We start from the raw sequence: 23852 nt of genomic DNA, 5'->3' as shown, positions 1-23852 counted from the left end.
ATTTTCAACGGTAGATTTGGGAAGAAGGCACACCTGCCCAGCCTCGATGACGCGCACGATTGTTTTTGGGCTGATGAATGAGTCACTGAATTCGAGCTTCAACTAGTTCCAGCGACCATGTGTGTGTTACTATGCATTCGCCCCGAAGGGCGCAGGGGTCCCTTGGGTGAGCTGAGCTGTACATCATAGTGGGTCAATGGCGGGAAGACGGTGCACACCGCGAGTGTGTGGGCGGGGCTTGCATGCGAGTGCACAATGCCTCTTGTGTGTATAAAAGGTCTGAGACCGATCAGAGTAGTAGATGACGAGACAGACCCTCTTGGTCACAGGAACAGCAAAGGGATTGCGCTCGTGAAAGTCAAGGATGCAAAGGCCTCTATCCAGCATCACAGCTGATTTTCGACGGTAGATTTGGGAAGAAAGCACACCAAAGGGCATGGTGTAACTATTTTACGATGGCGCCGGCAAGCTACGTTGTAATGGCATTTGTTGTAAAGGCATGCGTTGTAATGGATCCTGCATTGTAAAAGTTTGGTTGTAATAGTATGCGTTGTGAAAGTATGTGTTGTAACATCACACATCTGTCGGTGCTGTTCCCAGTGTGGTCGGCCACCAGGAGTTGTCCCAGGCGGACGGGGTGGGGCCGAGGATGAGGACTTCCGTCGTGTCCAAGTTCAGTTTTAGGCAGCTGCTCCTCATCCACTTGGCGACGGCCTTCATTCCCTTGTGGAGGTTGGTTTTGGCGGTGTGCGGGTCCTTGGTGAGGGAGAGGATGAACTGGGTGTCGTCGGCGTGGGAGATAATGTTCAGGTCGTGCTGGCAGGCCACTTGTGCGAGGGGGGGCATGTAGACGTTGAACAGGGTCGGGCTGAGGGACGAGCCCTGGGGTACGCCGCAGATGATGTCAGTGGCTTCGGATTGGAATGGTGGGAGACAGACTTTCTGTATTCTGCTGGAGAGGAAGGACGTGGTCCCGTCCAGGGCTTTTCCTGGATTCCGGCTTCTTGGAGGCGTGTTCTTAGTGTCCGGAGGCAGACCGTGTCGAAGGCAGCTGACAGGTACAGGAGGATGACGGCTGAAGTTTCGCCATTGTCAAGTTGGCGTCTGATATCGTCTGTGACGGCGATGAGGGCTGTCTCGGTGCTGTGGTTTCGTCTGAATCCGGACTGGGATGGGTCTAAGATGTTGTCTTCGAGGTGGCGGGTCAGCTGTATGTTGGCGATTTTCTTGATGACCTTCGCCGGGAAGGGGAGCAGGGAGATGGGCCGGAAGTTCTTGAGGTCCTTGGGGTCCGCTTTGGGCTTCTTGAGGAGGGCGTTGATTTTGGCGTGCTTCCAGCTTTCCGGGAATGTTGCTGAGTCGAAGGAGATGTTGATGACCTTCCGTAGTTGGGGGTCGATGGTTGCGTCTGCTTTGTTGAAGCCAAGGTGCGGGCAGGGGTAAGACAGAGATCCTGAGTGGATGGAGTTCACGACCTTGCGTGTCTCGTCGTCGTTGGTGTGGGCCCAGGAGGTCAGCTGGTTGGTGCAGGTGGTGTTTGGGGTGGTGGCTGTGGTGGTCTGAGCGGACGGGGTGTTGAAACTGTCGCGGATATCAGCGATCTTGCGATGGAAGAAGGTGGCCAGTGATTTGCACAGGTCTTGCGAGGGCGGGATGTCGTTTGTGTTGGCGCTGGGGTTGGTGAGTTCCTTTACTTTGTTGAAGAGCTCTTTGCTGTTGTTTGCGTTGGTATGCAGGCGGGTTTTGAAGGAGGATCTCTTGGCTGTTCTGATGAGGTGGTGATGTCTGCGGATGGCATCCTTGTGGGCTGCGTGGTTGTCTGGTGTGCGGTCATGGAGCCATTTCTTCTCCAGCTTCTGGCATGTCAGTTTGGAGGTCTGGAGATCTTCGGTGAACCAGGCGGCTTTCTTGCTGAGGTGGTTGATGGAGGGTTTCTTGAGCGGGGCGAAGATGTTGGCGCAGTCGTTGATCCACTGTCTGAGGTTACGGGAGGCGGCATCGAAGTCGGTGGGGTCAGTGGGTGGGTTCTGGCAGAGGGTGGAGGCCAGTTGGTCTTCGGTGACTTTGCTCCAACAGCGACAGGGCAGCTGTTGGATGTGGTGGTATTTGGCTGTTTTTTTGAAGGTGAAGTGGATGCAGCGGTGGTCGGTGCAGTGGAGATTGGTGGTGTTGTTGAAGGCGACGTGGGTGCTTGAGGAAAAGATGGGGTCGAGCGTGTGGCCGGCGACGTGAGTGGGTTCGGTAACGAGCTGTCTGAGGCAGAGGTTGGCGAGGTTGTCTATCAGGGTGGCGGAGTTGGCGTCTTTGTCGTTCTCGAGGTCGAAGTTTAGGTCCCCGAGAAGGATGTAGTCCATGGAGGCGAGTGCGTGGGTGCTGGTGAGGTCGGCGATGGAGTCGCTGAAGAGGGCCCAGGGACCAGGAGGTCTGTAGAGGAGTGTTCCTCTGAGGGTGGTGTTGGGGTCGGTGTTATGTTATGTTATGTTAATGGGTTTTATAAAGCGCACAGCTGCCCCAGCAAATGGGCGTCCCCGCTGGCCGCGTGGGGGCACAGACAACATAACAGTCTACAGGACTACACTAGAGGAAAGAGAAAAGTTTTAATAACTTTCCTAAAAGCAAGCAAGCAGTCTATGCCACGAATTTGCTCAGGCAATGAGTTCCACAACTTGGGGGAGAGGTGGCGGAAGGAGCGTCCGCCAGCACGGGAGAGCCTAACTCTAGGCACAGCCGCCAGATGTTGCCCCGCCGAGCGAAGCCGGCGGGAGGGGACATAGAAGGTGAGCAAATTGCGCAGAAGATCAGGACTAGCAGATTTCAGTATCTTAAAGGAAAGACACGGAGTCTTTAAATGAATCCGCTTTTCCACTGGGAGCCAGTGCAACCTATGGATAGTACTGGTGGCAGAGCAAAAGCGTGGAAGACCCAACAGGGCTCTGGCAGCAGCATTTTGCACACGCTGCATCCTGAGTATTTTTGTCTTATTCGCCCCCAAGAGGAGGGAGCTAGCGTAATCCAGGCGGGATAGAATAGTTGCCTGAAAAATCAGTTGTCGTATAGGTGGATCAAAGAACTTCATAACGGGCCGGAGGCCCCACAGAAGGCCAAATCAGGTGGCAGCAACTTGCCTTGTGTGGTCTTGAAAAGAAAGGGATGAATCCATCAGGACCCCAAGGTTTTTAACCACTCTCTTGAGCGTAGGGATTACACCCAAGGCAGTAGGCCACCATTACTCGTTCCACTGACTGGCATTTTTTCCAACCAACAGAATCTCAGTTTTGCTAGCATTTAGTTGCAGGCAATTGGCGGCCATCCATTCTGCTACCACAGTCATCCCATCTCTAAATCTAGAGGCAGTCGGAGAAGATCCTTCAGCCAAGGTGATAACAAGCTGCGTTTCATCAGCGTAGGAGTAAGCATGGGCGGATTTTGCGAATTGGCAATCCGTGAAATTGCGTATTTACGGATTCGCAATCCGCAAAATCCGCGAACTCTCGCGAATTTGCGGATTTTTTTTTTGTGTGTGTTCGCAAGGATTTCTGCCAGTTCGCGAGGATTTTGTACCAGTTCGCAAACGCGAACTTACTTTTCGGGTAGCAACAGTCGCGAACATGTTGTTTCTACATCTGGTTCATCACAGCACCCTCTGTTTCACCACTGCCACCCTCTGTTTCACCACTGCCACCCTCTGGCTCACCCATGCCACCCTCTGGCTCACCCATGCCACCCTCTAGTTCATCACTGTAGATTATGGGTGGAAAAGCACACCTGCCCTGCCTCAACTGACATAAATGAATTAGGGGCTGATTAATGTGTTACTGAATTTGAACTTCCTGGCTGGAACCTGCTTCCTTATCTGTAATTGCTTTCTCTGAGCCTGCTGTGAGGGTCAGAGCAGGGTCATAGAATAGTTGCAAGTAGGCAACTGAACTCTGAAGGGGCCCCTCAGGAAGCACTACAGGGAATGGTTACTAATGATAAGATTGAACTTTTGCACCTGCTGAGTGCTTTCAGTTTTGGAAAAATCCAAATATCCAGCAGCATCCACAAAAAGTAATCCTTCCAGGTCAAGATCCAAATCAAAGTGACCAGCACATGAAGAAAGCACTGAGAGGAGCCTGCTGGACAGGAACAGAAAGTTGGAGACTGTGGGGCACTTCCTCCCACCCCCCCCCAAAATGGACTCCTTGCAAAAAAAAAGTGCAGGCAAATGTCAACCTGAGGAGTTATTCTGATAAAAATCATGATTTTCAAGGTTTATGCTGCCTGCTGGTGGATTTCTTGTGCGAAATTGTAAATTTTGCAATCTCGCAATTGCGAGATTGTCGCAGCCCGCCGCATCTACGTTTTCGCAAGTGTTTACTCCCGCGAAATTGTATAGTATTCTAGTTGGCAAGTGCGAGCAAGCAAAAAAATCCGCTTCGCACGGATTTACGAATTTTCGGTAAGTTCGCGAGGGTTCGCGGATTGCGAATTTACCGAAAATCCGCAAAATCCGCGAGCGGAACGGATTTTACGCCCATGCTTACGTAGGAGACCATAGTAAGGTCCCATTGCTTAGGGACCACAGCCAAAGGCTGAACGTAAAGATTAAAGAGCGATGGGCTCAGTGCCGAACCCTGGGGGACCCCCTGATCGATGGAATGGATCTTAGAAAGGAATGGGGGGGCAGACACACGGAAAGATCTTTTAGTCAAAAAAGAACGAAACGATTCTAGAGCAGAGCTCGTTACCCCCACCTCTTCTAGCCTTCGAAGTAGGATGCCATGAGAAACCGTGTCAAAGGCGGCACTGAAATCTAGCAAAAACAGAGCCGCACTTTGACCAGCATCCATGATAGACCGCAGGCACTCAGTCGTGGCCAAAAGGGCTGTTTCCGTACTATGACCCGGACGGAACCCTTTCTGTGAGTCCAAGATGTTATTAGAGTTCACAAACTGAGTTAGCACGTTGTTAACATGTGCTTCTGCGATTTTGGCCACCCAAGGAAGAAGGGATATGGGTCCGAAATTCTCAGGTTTGGTTGGGTCCAGTGTAGATTTTTTTAGAATGGGCGAAACCCATGCCTGTTTCCATAAGGCCGGAACAGTTCCAGTTGAAAATGAGGAGTTGATAATTTTGCAAAGCGGGGCCCGAAAGATGGAAAGAGATTCCTTGAATTGCATTGGCCTCAAAGGGTCAGAGGGGGAGCCAGTTTTAATTTTCCTGCTTCACCTAATGAACTCTTCCTCCGACAGGGTCGGGATTATTGACAGGGTTGCACCGGACCCTGTGCTTCTGCGATTTTGGCCACCCAAGGAAGAAGGGATATGGGTCTGAAATTCTCAGGTTTGGTTGGGTCCAGTGTAGATTTTTTTAGAATGGGCGAAACCCATGCCTGTTTCCATAAGGCCGGAACAGTTCCAGTTGAAAATGAGGAGTTGATAATTTTGCAAAGCGGGGCCCGAAAGATGGAAAGAGATTCCTTGAATTGCATTGGCCTCAAAGGGTCAGAGGGGGAGCCAGTTTTAATTTTCCTGCTTCACCTAATGAACTCTTCCACCGACAGGGTCGGGATTATTGACAGGGTTGCACCGGACCCACTGACAGACAACAGTGAGGTGGAAAGGGTGGGAATTTGTGGAAAAGATTGATAGATGGTGCGAACCTTTTCCACGAAAAAGGATGCTAGCTCGTCGCATTGGCGCGCAGATGATATAACACATGCCGCAGCTTTCCTAGTCCTGAGATCTTTGAGAATCTTAAAGATGCATTTAGCTGGATTAGGACTTGACCTGATTTCATTCGCATAGTAGGCAGCACGAGCTTTACAGATAGCTCTGTGATAGTGTTTAATTTTAGCCAGATAACATAGCTTTTTCCCCGACTCATAGTCTTTTCTCCAGTCCCGTTCAGCTTGTTTGCATTCTTTTCTTAAAGTAATCAAGGAGTCGTCATACCAGGGGATAGAGGTGGAAGTCCATCCCTTAACCCATTTAGCGGGAATAAGGGTATCTAAGCCCATCTTAATCCAGTCGCAAAACAGACCATAGTCTAGGTCGGTGTCATGCGAAGGTCTCAGTGGGTTGGCATCGAGGAAAGTATGGAAATCTTCCAGCTTCAATTTGAGGTCTCTGAGTTAAGAGGCTGTGCAAGCGGAACAGACCACTCAACCAGCAAGTGATCGGTCCAGCCCATAGGTTTAGGTGTCTCCACTCTTAGGGATTGCAAATTAGAGAATAAGGGGTCTAGCAGGTGCCCAGCTTGATGCTTAGGGCCAGCTACCAATTAGTCCAGCTGTAGCGCCGCCAGATCTGCAAGTAAGCTACAAGTGGCACTGTTCTGGGTGTGGTCAAGGTGGAGATTTAAGTCTCCACAGATACTAAAGTTAGCTGAGCCTGCAACGAGCACGCTGGCCACATCCAAAAGAGCCTCCTTGGACTTGGCAGCCGGTCCCGGAGGACGATATACCAGGAGACCTGTGAAAGTACACTGAGAGCTTACAGAGACCCTGAAGCGAGCCGATTCACAGCCTGCAATAGTTTCTTTATTACATTGACAGGAGTAACAAGATTTAAAAGCAACAGCTAGGCCGCCCCCCCTGGAGTCCCTATTTATCGTACAGATAGAGTACCCTGGAGGTAGAGCAAGATTGGGTTCTGCTACCATGTCATCTTTTAGCCATGTTCCACACATTAAAAATAAATCAGGGGCTACCTCAGTAATCAAGTCATATATTTACGAGTAGTGTTTTACTAAAGATCTTACATTAAGTTGGAATATTTTTAATCGAGCCTGAGGTTTACTGATCTGTACACATAGTGGGGGGACCGGGGTAGGGATAGAGAAACTGCTACAAACAGGACATTCCCATTGTTTTACCCCTAAATAAGGTGCAAAAGCATTGCATATGGCAGACCCAGGGCTACTTGACAGGAGTTCTTCCCTACCAAAGGGAAAGTGGTCCAAGCTGTTTCCAGCCAGAATTCCTGGCAAGAGGTGACATACAGGCACGGACGGGCATAGACGGGCTTGCCTTTGGCGCGCAGGCGGCGCGCCCGCTGCGCGTCTGGGCTGACATATGCAATTTATGCGCAAGCTCCTCCCCCAGCTAGGCCTCTGCCTACGGTCTCACCGGGCTCCGGGACTCACACAAGATGGCGCCCGGCCCTCCACAACAAACAGCACAAAGAGCCGAGGTGGACCGGGGCAGGGGGAGCACACTACATGCAGAGGTAAGTGTGAAAGAGGAAATAATTGTTGCCGGAAAGCGCACAATATTAAAAGGTTTAAAAAGTGTAAACGAAGTAAAAAGCAGATAGCAGGTAGGGGATGTGAGCAGAAGAGTAATCAGTACCACAGAATAACTTGCAGTCTGTCCCAACACACGAGCGGAGAACGAGGAGCTGCCACCACCCTCGTACTACCGCATCGAGCCCCACACTGTCAGTCGATTTATGCACAAGCCCCTCTCCCAGCTAGACCGCTGCCTACGGTCCCGTTGGGGTCCGGGACTCACACAAGATGGCGCCCTGCCCTCCACAACAAACGGCACAAAGAGCGCGGTGGACCGGGGTAGGGGGAGCACACTACATGCAGAGGTAAGTGGCAAAGAGGAAATAATTGTTGCCAGAAAGCTCACAATATTAAAAGGTTTAAAAAGTGTAAACGAAGAAAAAAGCAGATAGCAGTTAGGGGATGTGAGCAGAAGAGTAATCAGTACCACAGAATAACTTGCAGTCTGTCCTAACACACGAGTGGAGAACGAGGAGTTGCCACCACCCTCGTACTACCGCTGTTGGTGTGGATCTGGAAGTGGAGGTGTTTTGGCTGAGTTGAGGGAGTCGTCCTCAACGGTGTGGACTTGGAGTGTGGACTTGTGGACGATGGTTATTCCTCCTCCGAATCTGTTGGCGCGGTCTCTGTGGGAGATCTTGTAGCCGTCTGGGATGGCTATGGCGATGTCAGGTGCCGAAGAGTTGTTCCACCAGGTCTCCGTCAGGAAGGCGATGTCTGGGGCAGAGGTGTCAAGCAAGTCCCAGAGCTCGATGGCGTGTTTGTGTGCGGAGCGGGTATTTAGGAGTATGTATTGAAAGTGGTTGGGTCCGGTCCTTGGAGGCTTGGTTGATCTGTCGCAGGTGAAGTTGCTGGAGTGGCAGGAGAAGGGCCCGTGGGTGCCTTTCGGGGCGGCCAGGAAGCAGCGGTGGTCTCGGATGGTGTTGAGAGCATGAAGGGTGTTGCCGTCGTATCGGGTCTGGTGTTGTGGAGTGCGCGAGGTCAAGGGGTCCTGGCGCTGGGCGCTGTTCAGGCGTGGACGGGCGCAGACGGGCTTGCCTTTGGTGTGCTTCCCCGCTGCGCCTTTGGTGCGCTCACACCCCGCTGCGCGCGTCCGCTGCGCGTCCGGGAGGTAGTTGCCATATGAGGCGAGGAGGGAGGGAGGAACAGCTAGGAGGTGGGAGCGGGTCGGCGAGTGGCGGGAACTGCGGGCACAGAAGGCAGGAGAGGGGGGTTGAGGGGGAGTAGGGATCAATCAATCAATCAGTGGTTTGTTAAAGCGCGACTACTCACCCGTAAGGGTCTCAAGGTGCTAGGGGTGGGGGGGGGTTGCAGGTTCCATTCCATCAAGGAGGGGGTCTGTCGAAGAGCCAGGTTTTGAGGTTTCTTGCAAAGATGGTGAGCGATGTTGTCTGTCTGAGGTGGAGCGGAAGGGCGTTCCATGCTTTGGCCGCGAAGAAGGAGAAGGAGCAACGAGGGAGAAACAGAGGTCGAGGGGAATACAATACTAACAATACAAAGTGCAGCAGTCACAACAACAGTTAAGAAAAAAAAAAATCGGAGGCTGATCTGGGCACCGGAGGCTCGAACCCCAGTCAGGGCAGCAGCTGCGGGGGAGAGCACGCACAGGTGCTGCTGAGGCGGCAGTGGAGCGACCCGGCCCTGGAGCAGGGTCGGAGGTCACCCTGTCCGTGAGTCAGCAGCCGCCTTATGTGGCGAGGAGGGAGGGAGGATCACCTGGGAGGCGGGAGTGGGGTGGCGAGGGGGCGTGGCCATGGGGGAAGCGGCGGGAACAGCGGGCACAGAAGGCAGGAGAGTGGGGGTGGGGGGTGTAGGGGTGCAACGAGGGAGAAACATAGGTCGAGGGGAATACAATACTAACAATACAAAGTGAAGCAGTCACAACAACAACAGTTAAGAAAAAAACAAACCGCAGTCTGATCTGGGCACCAGAGGCTCGAACACCAGTCAGGGTGGCAGCAACAGGGGAGAGTATGCACAGGTGGTGCTGAGGCGGCAGATGAGCGACCCGGCCCTGTAGCAGGGTCGGAGGTCATCATATATGATGCCCAGATTCCTAACCTTGGTGACTGGAATCCGGGGGGGCCCAATGAGGAAGGCTGCCAAGAGGAGGACCAGTTGGGGGATAGCTTGCCGAATGTCATAACCTCTGTTTTGACAGAGCTCAGCTTAAGGCATTTGCTGGCCATCTAACTGCTGATAGCCAGCATGCCCTTTTGAAAGTTGCCACCTACCTTTTTACCATCATTGTGTATAGTCAGCACCAATTGTGAATTGTCGGCATACAATGTAAAGCCCATCCCCTGTGCCTTCATGACTATAGCTAAGTCCGACACATATATGTTAAAAAGTGTCAGACTTAGGGATGAACCTTGCGGGATACCCCATGGGAGGGCCAGTTGAGCAGAGTGAAAATTCCCAAAATGTACCGACTGTGTGTGGTTGGTGAGAAAAGATGTCAGCAGGGCTCCTGCTTTATGTTGGACGCCCATTTTAGTGACACGGTCGATCAAGATGGTATGATTGACCGTGTCAAAAGCTACTTTGAGATCCAGCAATATAAGAACAGCCATCCCTCCCTGATCCAGATTGATTCTGATACCGTCCTCCCAGGCCTTAATAAGCGCAGACTCTCTTCCGTGGCCTACACGGAAGCGAAATTGAGTTTCATGTAGCAGATGATGGTCTTCAATATACTTGGAGAGTTGAGTGTTCAATACCTTTTCAAAGACTTTGGCTGGGAAAGGCAAGCTGGCTATTGGCCTGTAATTTGTAGTGTCAGTCGGGTCCAGGTTTGCCTTTTTTTAGCAGTGGTTTTATGATAGTGTTCTTCCAGGTTGTGGGGTATATGCCTGAAGCAAACATAGCATTACAGATGCTTGATACAGCAGGTGCCACCTGTTCAGTGACTGGTATTAGTACAGCCGGCGAACAAGGGTCGATAGCGGAGCCTGATTTAACAGAAGAAATTAGATTAGCAATCTGGTCAGGTGTGGTTTTTTCAAATTGTAATAAGGAGTAGTCAGTGGTACCACTTAAGGAAGACTGGTCGGCAATGTTGGTCTGGGATGAAAATTTAGAATAGATGTCAATTACTTTTTCAAAATGTAGTTCGCTAGAGAGTCACACAGTGACTGTGAAGGGGCTAGAATGCAGGAGGCTGTTTGACCTGATAGTTTGAAGACTACTTGCTAGAGCTGCTTATTAGAATCTTGCGGGGATTCAATCTGTGCAATATAATATTTACTTTGTTTCCTGCGCAATCAATCTATATATATATAAACGAATGTATGTCTGTCTGTCTGTCTGTTTGTCCTTTATGTATTAATACACCATTCATCCGATTGCCATGAAAGTTTGGGAAGTTGTTCAGGATACTCCCGCAAAGGTTACTGGCATAAATATATAAAAAATATCGCCCCCCCAGGTCCCTCATAGTCTTTCGAAAACTGATGTACAACAACAAATCGTGTATCCACAAGCACTCGAATAAATAAATAGAATTAAAACACCATTCATCCAATCGTTAATGAAAGTTTGGGAAGTTGTTGAGTACACTCCAGCGAAGGTTTCTGGCATAAAATTTTTTTAAATATTTGCCCCCCAGGGCCCTCATAATCTTTTGAATACTGATGTACGTACAAGACGGAAAAACAAAAAATCGTGTATCCACAAGCACTCGAATAAATAAATAGAATTAAAACACCATTCTTCCGATCGCCAGTAAAATTTGGGAAGTTGTTGAGTACACTCCCGCGAAGGTTTATGGCATAAATTTTTTTTTAATATCGGCCCCCCAGGGCCCTCATAATCTTTCAAATACTGATGTACGCACAAGACGGAAAAACAAAAAATCGTGTATCCATAAGCACTCGATTAAATAAATAGAATTAAAACAGCATTCATCCGATCACCAGGAAACTTTGGGAAGTTGTTGAGTACACTCCCGCAAAGGTTTCTGGCAGCACATTTTTTAAAATATCGGCCCCCCAGGGCCCTTATAATCTTTTGAATACCGATGTACACACCAGACGGAAAAACTGAAAAGTGTGTATCCACAAGCACTCGAATAAATAAATAGAATTAAAATGACATTTTGAAATGTTTTCCATATTAAAATGAATAAGTTTCAATAAAAATGACACAATGTAAATTGAATGTTATAATAACGAGTTTCCTTTAATTTCCTTTCTTCGGAGATCGCAGCAACGCGCGACGGGTAAGCTAGTAGTTTATTAATTAGTGAGGGCTTCTTTATAAAGGAGTTTCTCCTGACTATTGTAAGATTTACGCCATTGTCTTTCACAGTTTCTACACAGTTTCTTTTGTTCTCTAAGAGTTTCAGAGAACCAAGGGGCTGAAGGAGACTGCTGTTTTTTTGAGAAAGTTTTGTTTGGCACCAGCAAACTGAGTACATTGTGCAGCCAGTTGGCATAGTTTTCTGAAGCAAGGTTCTGCCCTGTGAAGACATCTGGTTGGGTTAAAGATAGATGTATCTTAAGAAGCTGATGGTCTATACTCTTCCAGGCTTTAAATACAACAGGCGTATTTATTGGGGTGCTCAGAGAGGACTTGTTGTCAATATGAATGTTAAATATAATCGCATTATGGTCAGTCCAAACTAAAGGGAGAATACTCATTAGGAGAATTGCTTAGGAATTGGAGAAGAGGCAGTCTAAAGTGTGACCAGCTATATGCGTGGCATTTGGAATTTGCTGTGATAGACCCACTGCTTCCAGGTCTGAAAGTAGTGTGTTGGTGTCCTTGTCAAGATGATTTTCGAAGTGAAAGTTAAAATCACCTAAAATCGTGAAAGTATGGTTTGCTGCCATAGGTTCTACCAGAATGCTTAGTGTAGGGAGAAACTCTGTCTGAGATCCTGGTGGACGGTAGAGTAAAATGTCCTTAAAGGTTTGGAAGGCGGTGAGCTGAATAGAGAAATACATAGCTTCACAAGTCAGGAAGGGTATATGATTTTTTTAGTAGTGAAATTGCTGCAATAAATTATCGCCAGTCCACTGCCTTTTTTGTCCGATCTATCTTGTGTTAAGGCTGTATAGCCCTCAGGGTGGCAACAATAAGATCAGGTCATGATGCAGGATCTGTCCAGGTTTCAGTTACAAAAAGGATGTCAAGATAGTGATCTATTAGCAGGTCTACTTTTTGCGCATTTATGAGTGCTGCGGTGATATTTTCACTGTTAATATATGGAGGCATTCAAGTTTGGTTGAATAGAAGGTTTAAAATTACAATGGAGACAGGCTTTGAAGGGTACACTGGGAGAGACATCTAAAACTATGCGGGAGCAAACATTGTTGGTTGCTGGGGGTAATTTTAAAAGTTCCATACCTGAATAACTTAGTTCCAGGCGCGGACGGGCACAGACGGGCTTGCCTTTGGAACGCCTTGGGTGCACCGCCGGCACGCCCGCTGAGTGTGCGCATGAGCGTGGACCTAAGTACTAGTGGGGGTGCCAAAGATGCAGTCTGGTGTGAGAGTTATTGCCTTCCACTGTCCAGATCTGCCTCATTCTACCAGGGGTGCAGTATAGCATCAGCCTTATTGTCTGGCACTGCTCGCCTGCCCAGGTCTGTCCCATTGATCTACTCAGGTCTGCAGTCTAGCATGAGTCTGGCTGCCTGGCACTGCCCACCTTTGCCTCATTCTACCAGGTCTGCAGTCAAGCATGCTGGCCGCCTGGCACTACCCACCTCTGCTTCATTCTACAAGGTCTGCAGTCTAGTGTGACTCTGACTACCTGCTATTGCCCACCTCTGCCTCATTCTATCGAGAGATGCAGCTCAGCATCTTGGCCTCCTAGCACTGCCCACCTCTGCCTCATTCTACTCAGGCCTGCATTCTAGTATGAGCCTGACCGCCTGGCACTGCCCACCTGCCCTCCACCCGCGGAGCCACCACTTCTGAGCTGAGCAGATGCTGCCACCGTTGTAACCCAGCTGTGCACCTTTGTTCAGCAAGCCCAGCTGTGTGTCGGAGCGGGCAGAACACGTAAACACCTCACACGCGCTGCATTAGCATGTTTATGCAAAATCCTCCACTACTAAGATAGCAATGCATTTCTTGGCCCAAACTATTGTTCTTAGGCCTTTTTTTCTTTTGGCTTGTTCTGTTATTTCGTGTGCTACTTTCTGTAAAGTTATCTGCAAGCCAGTGCTTGGTGTTGCAGCACTCTATGAAGAGGCTAAATGAATAACAAGTATTGTCATTGCCAATAGGTCTTGCTTTTGGGACCTCGTAGTGTTTAACCATGCAACAGTCGATGTTGTTGCACCAATGATATTGTGCTGCATAACTAATTACAAGGTCCCAAAAGCGAGACCTATTGGCTATGCCACTGCTTGTTTTTATAGTATTCGATATAACATTATATGTTGTTTGCACTTTTGCTGCTTTATTTTGCACACAGGAAATATAATTTGTGCACATTAATAATTGAGCATCTTTGGCATAGACAAGCTTAATGTCTGCTGCGATTAAGTTTGCGCAGCCTAGGAATGATTCTGGAGTTATACTTTTTCTTGAATTATCATTGATTATTTTTTAATATAAGATATTTTTCTTTGTACATGGTGAAATGTTTCTCCAATAAATAATCGCAGCTATAATGCCATTGCCTTAGTGAGCACCTTAATGGATTCTGTTCTGTACAAAGATAATGTTAACAAAATATTCCTCTGGCAGGGGGGTTAAAATCTGATGTTTTTTATGGCTTGGAATTAGAAGAGATTTTTGCTTTTTTTAGATATCATTCTGAGAGCGAGTAAAATCAAAATGTGATGATTTTAAATGCTATTATGAGAGAGAGTAAAGTGTGTTAGTAGCACATTTTCTATTGTAATGTTTTAATTTGATTGTGTTGCAGGGATTCTGCATAAACACAGAACTATGCGCAGGATTATAGGACCTTGGTGTATAGGGATTGGGTCTTCCTACCACCTGAGTATCCACGAACCAAGGACCAACTAGCTATAGTGTCTCACTTGATCTCCCACTCACTCACAGAGAAACAAATGATTAGATACCCAGAACACAACACTTCCAGATCTCTCAGGAATCACAGAAACAAGACACACCCTTTTGCTCACACTCTTGTACTTGTCCACAATAAGATCTGACAGAGACACAAAACAGTTTAAAATATTTATTTTAACTAACGTGCCCTAACATGCAGTATATGTGCCACAAAAGCAGGGAAATGCTTAGTACAAATATAGTGAGTATAACAGGTACTCCATAAGTCATGAAGGGAGATGTCATCATGGAAAGACAATAGAGACTCCCCTCCTTCCCCTTGCTATGGAGCAGTAATGTTATATGTTAGAAGATCTCTGAGCTTTGTCAGCAGACCCCATACCTTAGCCTACAGATGGTAGATCTACATCATAGATGTTGTCTTCCTCGAAAGGTGTTACCTATGTGTGTATCCCACTAAAAACTAAAGTACATTGTCAAACAACAGCTGCATCAGTATGTTTTGTCTAAGAGCTAAGGTCTGGCCAGAACTAAATACCAGTCAGTAATACTTTATTCGGTTAGAAATATAACCATAAAAGCTTAAAACATAATATTACATTTACATAAAAATGAATTACAATGCTTTCATATATTTCAAATACAAAAGCCCAATTCCCCTATCACAAACTCTGCAAAACATTCAGGCTAATGGATTGACACAGTATAAAAACAAAAAGAATAAATAAAGTTCGTAACAGGTTGGGATCTACATATTAATAATGTCAGTGTCTATACAATTTAAGAGAGTAAGTGAAAATGATTAGAAGTGGGGATGTTGTAACCACTCGAGACGAGGGCACTTCTGCTCGTCAAACAATTGTTCTCAGGTCTTTGACTTGGTAATGGAACGTATGACGTTCTAGGGTAGAAATCAATTAGGCCCCAAATAGATATAGGGCCATCCCCTATTTGTGGCTGCCTTGATTGGAGATGTGGGACAACGTGTTTATTTCTAAATCTTACCAGTACCAAATTACCAGCTATATCCTTTGACAGAGGTCCTAACCAGCCCACCCTTCTAACACTTTGTATACTTCCATCTATGCTGGTAGGGAGAGGTCTATTTTTAGTTAACCAAAAGGCAACCCTATTCCTAAGGTCCTGTTGTCTTTCGCTTTTCCCCTTGGTAAGTTCCGGTACTCCCGAGAGGACACAGACAAAGGGAGCAGCCTCCGGTGGCAAATCTAAATGATTGGTTTTAGGTGCGTTATTGTCATTATTGGCAGCTGTCCGCTTGTGTGATATAGAATCTTTGTTTGTCCCTGCTTTGGGGTAGGCACTCCATGCTACTGCGACTGCTTTCGGGGTAATTAAAGATGTTATATGAGCGGATACTGAATGTTTGTGGGGGATTTTACTTAGTGCGGTATTTTTAGGCACTTCTGTGGGGGCTGGTAACTGTGGTGACTGTGGTTGAAAGGGACCTGCCAAACTTTTTATATATGCCGAGTTGGCCTTAATTGCTTCCTCAACACCCGTGAGCCTTTCCCCTAAGGTGTTAATTTTTTCCATCAGAGGGGATATTATTAATTTGATCATGATTTCGATCTGGGCCAGTAAAGTAGCCTGGATAGGTACTTTGAGGGTGGCAGTGTTGGGAAGTGGGGAACTTGGATTTGGTTTTTGTGTCTTTACATGTTTTCCCCATTGTTTGGCCCCATCTCTCTTCCCTTTAGCAGAAAGGCTCTGAGGAGACAGTGTAGATTGGGAATTTACTTTTGTTCATACTAAAAGGGGAGTATCCTGGAAACTTTCAGTTGGTTGGAATGATCTAGTGCGCTGGGGACTAGTGGTTACTGTGGGACAGGTCGAAGCACTAGTTTGCATACTTCCTACTTCAACGGGAGCGTACTTGGATTTACAAAGTTTGTTTAGCTCCTCTAGGAGTAATGAATCTAGAGCTGCTTTTTCTGTCTGGGAAGAAAAGCATGTGTTCAAAGAACTACCCATGTCCATGGATCGTTCTATACTCTCAGGGTCGCTGGTAATGGGGGATGTCACCCTCTTTAAGTAGTTGTCCATAGTTCCCTGGCACAGGTCACTCTGGGTGGAAAAGTTTTTAGTGACCCCCTTGCAAGTCATGACTTAACTGTTTTGTGTGGATTTAAAAGGGGCGTCAACCACCAGAAATTTGGTCAAATGTCACGATGTAGTTGCACTTCGGAGGGACCTGTAAGGCACAGAACGCTAGATTGTCTTTACCTTCCTATGCCAAGGGGGGTGTCCCGGCCCGGCCCGGCCTCCTCTGGCCTTGGATGGCCGCTGATGGCCCCGCCCTTGTCCCGGGCTTAGCCCGGCACCGCCTGCGCGCATCCCGCAGGCCGGAAATGAGGCGTCGAATATATCCTCCCACGTGTCCAGGGGGTGGGGCTGCCGGTCCTCTGCTCGCAGCCTCCTGGGACAGGTAGTCCCACTGCGTCCCCCGCTCCTCCAAAACAACAACTGATGGCAGGAACGATGCGTCTCCCGCGAAGCGGAAGGCGCGAGAAGTATTTCAGGGATTTCCCGGTGCCCAGGGGGTGGGGCTGCCGGTCCTCTGCTGGCAGCCTCCTGGGACAGATAGTCCCGCTGCGTCCCCCGCTCTCCCCAAGCAACAACTGGTGGCAGGAACGATGCGTCTCCCGCGAAGCGGGAGGCGCGAGAAGTATTTCAGGGATTTCCCGGTGTCCAGGGGGTGGGGCTGCCGGTCCTCTGCTTGCAGCCTCCTGGGACAGGTAGTCCCGCTGCGTCCCCCGCTCTCCCCAAGCAACAACTGGTGGCAGGAACAATGCGTCTCCCGCGAAGCAGGAGTTGCGAGAAGTATTTCAGGGATTTCCCGGTGTCCAGGGGGTGGGGCTTCCGGTCCTCTGCTTGCAGCCTCCTGGGACAGATAGTCCTGCTGCGTCCCCCGCTCTCCCCAAGCAACAACTGGTGGCAGGAACGATGCGTCTCCCGCGAAGCGGGAGGCGCGAGAAGTATTTCAGGGATTTCCCGGTGTCCAGGGGGTGGGGCTGCCGGTCCTCTGCTCGCAGCCTCCTGGGACAGGTAGTCCCGCTGCGTCCCCCGCTCTCCCCAAGCAACAACTGGTGGCAGCAACGATGCGTCTCCCGTGAAGCGGGAGGCGCGAGAAGTATTTCAGGGATTTCCCAGTGTCCAGGGGGTGGGGGGCCGGTCCTCTGCTCGCAGCCTCCTGGGACAGATAGTCCCGCTGCGTCCCCCGCTCTCCCCAAGCAACAACTGGTGGCAGGAACGATGCATCTCCCGTGAAGCGGGAGGCACAAGAAGTATTTCAGGGATTTCCTGGTGTCCAGGGGTGGGGCTGCCGGTCCTCTGCTCGCAGCCTCCTGGGATAGGTAGTCCCGCTGCATCCCCGCTCTCCCCAAGCAACAACTGGTGGCAGGAATGATGCGTTTCCCGCGAAGCGGGAGGCGCGAGAAGTATGTCAGGGATTTCCCGGTGGCCAGGGGGTGGGGCTGCCGGTCCTCTGCTCGCAGCCTCCTGGGACAGGTAGTCCCGCTGCGTCCCCCGCTCTCCCCAAGCAACAACTGGTGGCAGGAACGATGCGTCTCCCGCGAAGCGGGAGGCGCGAGAAGTATTTCAGGGATTTCCCTGTGTCCAGGGGGTGGGGCTGCCGGTCCTCTGCTCACAGCCTCCTGGGACAGATAGTCACGCTGCGTCCCCCGCTCTCCCCAAGCAACAACTGGTGGCAGGAACGATGCGTCTCCCGTGAAGCGGGAGGCGCGAGAAGTATGTCAGGGATTTCCCGGTGGCCAGGGGGTGGGGCTGCCGGTCCTCTGCTCACAGCCTCCTGGGACAGGTAGTCCCGCTGCGTCCCCCGCTCTCCCCAAGCAATAACTGGTGGCAGGAACTATGCGTCTCCCTTGAAGCGGGAGGCGCGAGAAGTATTTCAGGGATTTCCTGGTGTCCAGGGGGTGGGTCTGCCGGTCCTCTGCTCACAGCCTCCTGGGACAGGTAGTCCCGCTGAGTCCCCCGCTCTCCCCAAGCAACAACTGGTGGCAGGAACGATGCGTCTCCCGTGAAGCGGGAGGCGCGAGAAGTATTTCAGGGATTTCCCGGTGGCCATGGGGTGGGGCTGCCGGTCCTCTGCTCGCAGCCTCCTGGGACAGGTAGCCCCGCTGCGTCCCCCACTCTCCCCAAGCAACAACTGGTGGCAGGAACGATGCGTCTCCCCACAACTCAATCCTAAATACCAAGAGACATTGTTTTTTTTAGTTTTTTTTTTTTACCTCATATTGCGGCATGATTGTGAATAATAAGGTGATCGGGGGAAAATTGATGGTCTGTTCGGGTTGTATACCTTCACTGCCCCGGAACTCTGCTAAGTATCCCAAGGGGAGTTTCCCAGCTTTTTCCCAAGACCTGTCAAAATCTCCACTTTACCTTTATCCAACACAATAATTCCAACGATCTGTGATGAGCTAGCCCTCGACCTACTCGGCAGAAATCCGGTCCTGCCAGGAAATTATTGTCTCCGCTTTAATCATTGGTAAACAAAAAAGAAAAAAGAAAAAAAAAAAAAAGAAAAAAAGAAGGAAAAAGGAAAAGAAAAGTAGAACTGACCGAGGCACAAGAAAAACGGTCTTAATTATCACTCAGGAGTAAAGAAATTTACCCATATCTCCCAATATTGCATTCTTTTTGTGCTATTCCCTTTCCTATCCAGCCTGCATACCCTAATTACATAGTTTAACCAGTCCTCATATAGTGGAGGTGTCGGTTTTATCCAGTTTATACAGATCTCTCTACGTGCCAATAATATCAGTGTAAACATTAGCTTTTCCTGAAGTTTACTTAATCTTATATTATTTGAAACGATCCCAAAAATAATTAAAGAAGTACTTACAGTTATTGGGGTTCTCATTAGAGCCGAGAGTGTCTTACCAATCTCTTGCCAGAAATGCGCAAGTCCCGGGCAATGTTGGAACATATGAATGTCATCAGCCTTTTCTTCGCCACATTTACTGCAGGCTTTTATTGATGCGCCTTTGAACCTGGATAATCTCTTTGGAGTCCAATACGCTCTATGCATTGAGAACAGATGATTTCTTTTTAAGGCAGCGGGTTTTACACACTCCCAGCATAGTTCCGAGGATTTTTTCCACACCATATTTAAATCAATTTCATCGTTGATAAACTCTCTTCTCCATATTTTTTCCGATATTGATTGATCTTCTTCTCCAGCTTCAATTAACGCCCAATACCATTTTGATATTTCTTTTGTTATTATGGCTTCCTTTGTCATTTCCTTTTCAAGGTTTCCTGGATCTGTTGTTTCTCTCGGAATGGTGTTAGCCCAACTCTTCAGTTGGTAGTATTTAAACTTCGACACTTTTCCTTCCGTTATTGTGTGTAGATGTTCCCATGATATTAATTCATTTTCACATAGGAGTTGTCCCCATTTTTCGAAACCTAATTGTCTAATTACACTGGATAATGCATCTTTGAGACATTCAGGTGTTCCAGGTGAGTCCCAAATTGGGGCCTTATTGCTATAATATGGGATCCTCAAAATACTTCTAAATTGCGTCCATAGTTTAACCGCATTAACTAATAACTTCAATTTTACTTTCTTAAAAAATGTTGGATGGCCAAATTTGAAAAGGAAATAGTCTTCTCCATTTGTGATATGTTGAAGGAAACTTGGGAAATTACCGTGCTTCATTAGCAGCGTTCTGAAGTTTTTAAACTGAAAGGCCCTGCAATATTCGATAATGTCTGAACTTGCAATGCCCCCTTGGTTTTTCCTTCTCCTGAGTTTGTTCCAAGCAATTCTTGTGCTTTTTTTCGACCAAATAAAACTGGATAATTCTCCTTGTATTTTCTTTAGGGCAGCTTTATTAAACTCCAACGGAATTGTATTAAAAAGATATGTGAATTGGGGATGATAGTCATTTTGACTGCGTTTGATTTACCCAAAAAATTTAGTGATAAACCAGACCATGTTTTAAGAAGACTTCTCATTTATTTTACTACTAATTATAAATTTAATTGTGGAATTTTATTCAGATCTTCAGTTAGCATGATACCTAAGTATCTTATTTTTTCCTTTGAAAAAGCAGGTTTTGTCGTACAATTCCAACTCATTGCCTCTGTTTTATTAATATTTATCGAGTAGCCTGAGACCCTGCCAAAGTCATTCATTATTTCCTTAATTGGCAATTCTGAATTGTTGTAATTATCTGTGACAACCATGAGGTCATCTGCATATAAGGCCACTTTCTTTTCCCAATTTTTGTATTTAAAAGGTGTTATCTGATTATGATTTCTAATTGAGCAGGCTAAAGGTTCAATATATAAATTAAAAAGTAATGGCGACAAGGGACAGCCTTGCCTCGTACCCCTCTGAATAGTGATGTTACTTGTCAAACTCCCGTTCACTATTATATTTGCTCTGGGGTTTGTGTAAATTTCCTTCACCATGTGACTAAAATTACTTCCCAAATTATTTTTTTCTATGATGTTGTTTAAGAATTGCCAGTTTACGCGATCAAAGGCTTTTGCAGCATCATAGGTAATGATCGTGAGGGGTAGCTGTTCTGATATAGCTATGTCTATTGTTGCTATTAATTCATGTGTTATTTCTTGAATTTGTCTGCCCTTTATGAAACCCTTCTGATCCCGATCGATCAGGTTCGGCATTAGCTTTGATAGTCTTTTCGCTATTATGTTCATAAATAGTTTATAGTCACAATTAGGTAAGGATATTGGTCTGTAAGACTCACAAATTTTTGGATTTTTCCCCGGTTTTAATATAAGACTTATTGTGGCGTCGTTCCATAAATCAGGGATTTTTTCATGTTCCATATATATCTTATTCATGACTTTTGTTAGGTGCTCGGTTAAAGGCTCTTTTAAAGCTATGTAAAATTCGTTGGGTAGGGCGTCAGGACCTGCCGCTTTACCCTTCTTTAGGCTTCCGATTACAGATCTAACTTCTTCAGATGTTATATCGCTATTTAAGGAAACGACTTCCTCTTCTGTTAGTTTTGGCATTGCTATTCCTTCTAGATATCCCTTAATTGTCTCCGTTGTTGGATTTATATCCTCTTTATATATTGATGAAAAAAAATCTGCAAATTCTTGTCTTATTTCGGAGTCGTCTTCACATATGGCTAATTGATCTTTGGTATACACAGATAATATAGTATTCCTTGTCTGGTCTGTTTTCAGCTTCCACGCTAACATTTTCCCGCAGCCTTCCCCATATTCGTGTTTAGCTAATTTACTGTTCTCCCATTTCTCTTGTACTATGTTCTCCAAGTAATCTGTTAAGGTCTCTTTTAACTTACATATCCTCTCCGTTAATTTTTCTTTGGAGATCGATGTTGAGCTGGCTCCCAGTTGGGATTCTGTTTCCTTAATTTCTGACTCCAATTTATTTATGTCGGTTTTCCTTCCCTTATTTTTATGTGCACCCAAACTAAGTAAGTGACCTCTCATCACTGCTTTATACGTGTCCCATTTTATTCTTTCGGAGGATTCTTCACCATTATCTATAAAGTAATTAGTTGTCATTCTTAGCAGTTGATTCACATTTTCATCCGATGTTAGGATTGATCGATCCAGGGTCCATCTAGTCGGAGTTAAACTTTGTGTTAATGAGAGTTTTAATTGGACAGCCGAGTGATCCGATAAGTGAGCTGGATGATGTTCAATGCATTTAACCTTTTCTCGAAGTGAGTTACTTATTAGAAAAAAATCTATCCTAGATTTATGTCCTAATTTTTTATTGTGAAAAGTAAACGGGTATGTTTTTTCCCCTTTTTGTTTCCACATATCGTCCATGTTTAGATCTCTTTTGAGTATCCCCAACCATTCCCTCATCTTTGGTGAATTCCTTTGTTTAGACGGAGGTTGCCTATCTATGGTCGGGTCTAGTATTAGATTATAGTCTCCTCCTAAGATTACTGGGACAGTGGATGTTATTAATTCTGAATATAATTTTTTGAGTGTCGCCGGGTCATCAATATTTGGGCCATAATATCCTACTATTATAAATATGGAGCCTAATATTCTAATTTTGGCCATTGCCCATCTTCCCTTTTTATCAACCTCTTCTGATTCCAGCTTAGCATTCAGTGATTTTTTTATGATAATTGCCACTCCTTTTATATTACAGTCTTGTGATGTATGAATGCTTGAGCCAATCCAATGTAAATTTTTCACAATTTGAGACCACTCTGATTTTATTAAATGAGTTTCTTGAAGGATAATTATCTCACTTTCTACCTCTTTCAAATACTCCAAGATTCTTCTTCTTCTCTTGGGAGTCCTCAAACCGTTAACATTCCATGAGAGTATTTTTATCGTCTTTTCTTTAGCCATTCCGTTTTTAGTAAAAAAAGAAAATTTGGTTAAAAAATTAAAGAGAAAAAAGGACCATCTTGTTCCCATCGAAAACCTTTGTTTACCAAGTTTGAGGTTATTTTTTTGTTTCTTTTCCCCTATTTTGCTCCCCACCCACTTATGGTTATATCTTTCATGTTTGCTGTACAGTGAAATCATTTCGACCCACCCTGAGGAAGCCTCCCCAAGAGACATTGTTGTTCAATCTTACACATAATGTTCAGTCAAAATCCCAGGAACATGCAGAGAGTGAACACATCCATATAAAATATTGCAAACAATAAAGACATGTAGTAACGTGCGCAAAGCAGCAGGCAGGCTGCAATGTGCTCATGCTAACTTAGTGAAGACGACAATGTCCTTATGGGCCACATGACACCCTCCCCTTGGCCATATGCTATGACAGAAATCAGAGGTAAGCAGAGGCAGAGTGTCTCAGTAGTATTGCAATTACAATATGAATTGAACAAAAAGCAAAAAAAATCTTATTGCAAGGTTATATTTTTCCAAACATTTTGCAATCAGGTACTCAAACACACATCCATTCTTATTTATCTCCGGAAACAGAAAAGTTGCTGGAAAAGCGGAATGCCATAAACTCCAGATTGTTGTCTGTTCCTTCCATTGTATAAAGGTATGCTATCAAGTTTAGTAGATCGAACAGGCACACATGCTCCTCATATCCAGAGCCTGTTAAGAGCATCTCAGGGCAACCTGCGTTAACTGCGATGAAACTCTGATCTATGAGGTGCTGCTCACGGGCACAGGTACTCACGTTTGTTGTTGGTCCAAGGAGAGGATTGCCCACTAGGCGCCTACCCATAGAACATTCCTGGTCATGGGCCATCAACAGACCCAATAACAGATCATAATCCTGGGCAGCTGAGTGGTATTGGAGAGGCAGAAGTCCAGGGCCCATTAAAAAGGTCACCAGAGGCAGTGTAACACAGGTTGCACTCAGGTGAAGTAGGCATAACGGAAGGTCAGCCAATAGTCGATGGCAAAACATTTTGCTGGGATAGAACCAAACAGCTGCAGCATTTGATCACTGTACAGTTGCAAATGGACCGGGTTTGGCAGCTCCACAGATCAAGCATCCATTGCAAAGCAAAAGTAGGAGAAAAAGCATGCCACAAATCAACAGGCACACCATAGGAGACCTTCCAAAGGTGCTGGCAAAATATAATGGATAAAGGCTG

The sequence above is a fragment of the Lissotriton helveticus genome, chromosome 3_1, assembly GCF_964261635.1.
Source record: "Lissotriton helveticus chromosome 3_1, aLisHel1.1, whole genome shotgun sequence".
NCBI classification, from domain to species: domain Eukaryota; kingdom Metazoa; phylum Chordata; class Amphibia; order Caudata; family Salamandridae; genus Lissotriton; species Lissotriton helveticus.
This window is presented reverse-complemented; position numbering follows the sequence as displayed.